We start from the raw sequence: 1663 nt of genomic DNA on the forward strand, positions 1-1663 counted from the left end.
AAAGAAAGAAAGAAAGAAAGAAAGAAAGAAAGAAAGAAAGAAAGAAAGAAAGAAAGAGAAAGAAAAGAGAAGAGAAGAGAAAAGAAAAAGAAAAGAAAAAAAGAATCTGGGTGACTCAATTGGTTTAGCATCTAACTCTTGATTTCCAGCTCAGGTCATGATCTCACAGTCCCTGGGTTCAAGCCCCAAGTCAGGCTCCGTGCAGACTCTAGTGCTCTAGTGCAGAGCCTGCTTGGGATTCTTTCTCTCTCCCTCTCTCTCTGATCTCCTCTCTCTCTCTCTCTCTCTTTCTCTCTCTCTTTATCTCAAAATAAATAAATAAGAAGAAAGGAAGCAAGGACGGAAAGATAGAAGGAAGGAAGGAAGGAAGGAAGGAAGGAAGGAAGGAAGGAAGGAAGGAAGGAAGGATGGAAGGAAGGAAGGAACTCTTAACTACAGAGAACTCTTAACTCTTATCTTCTGGTAATATTACCAGAAGGGAGGTGGGTGGAGAGATGGGTGAAATGGGTGAATGGATTAAGAGTAGCTTCTTGTGATGAGTACTGAGCAATGTATAGAATTGCTGAACCACTACACTGTATACCTGAAGTGAATGTAACAGGGTCCGTTTATTATACTGGAACTAAAATAAAATTAAATAAATCAAAATAAAAAATAAAAATTCATCCACTCCCTAAAACCAGGGAGATAGTCTTTATATTTGGACAGGAAAAAAATATTATCAAATTGCCAATCCTCTCCAAGTTTAATCTATAAACGTAATTGATGTAATTTCAGTGAATACTTCAACAGGATTTTTCATGGAATTTGACACGGTGATGATAAAACTCAAATAATAAATCTATTTCATGTTCATTTAAAAAATTCATATGATAGAACGAAGACAAGATTATCCACGGCAATTTTTAAGAACGAGATGTGGGGACTTGCACATAAGTTAGCAAGATTTTCTGTAACATCATCCTAATTAGAATTCTGTTGCATTGGCACAAGAATATAGAAGTCCAGAAATGGAACAGAATGAAGTCAAGACCACATGCATATGGTAATACAACATATGACAGCATTGGAATTACAAATCAGTGGGAAAATGGTAAACTATACATGATAATAAATAACGCTGGAATAATTGTTTAACTATACAGTGAAAAATGTGATCTTTCAATAAACTATTTGAAAAAAAAAAAAAAAGAAAAATGTGATCTTTATATCACACCGCATAAAAAATAAATTTCAGATGGAATGCAAACCTCAGAGAATCAAAGCTTTAAATATTTTAATAGAAAATAGAAAATATTTGATGATATTGAGATAAAGAAAAATATATTTTTTGATGTTTATTTATTTTTGAAAGAGAGAGAGAGACAGAGCATGAGCAGGGGAGGGGCAGAGAGAGAGAGGGAGACACAGAATCCGAAGCAGGAGCTAGGCTGTAAGCTGTCAGTGCAGAGTCCAACACAGGGCTCAAACCCACAAACCGTGAGATCATGAGCTGAGCCGAAATCAAGAGTTCATGCTAGGCAGCTAAGCATCAGACTCTTAATTTCAGCTTAAGTCACTATCTCATGGCTTGTGAGACAAAGCCCTGAGTCCGGCTCCATACTACCAGCATGAAGTTAGCCTGGGATTCTCTCTCTCCTTCTTTCTCTCTCTGCCCCCTCCC

The sequence above is a fragment of the Hyaena hyaena genome, unplaced genomic scaffold (assembly GCF_003009895.1).
Source record: "Hyaena hyaena isolate Hyena2069 unplaced genomic scaffold, ASM300989v1 scaffold_94, whole genome shotgun sequence".
NCBI lineage: Eukaryota > Metazoa > Chordata > Mammalia > Carnivora > Hyaenidae > Hyaena > Hyaena hyaena.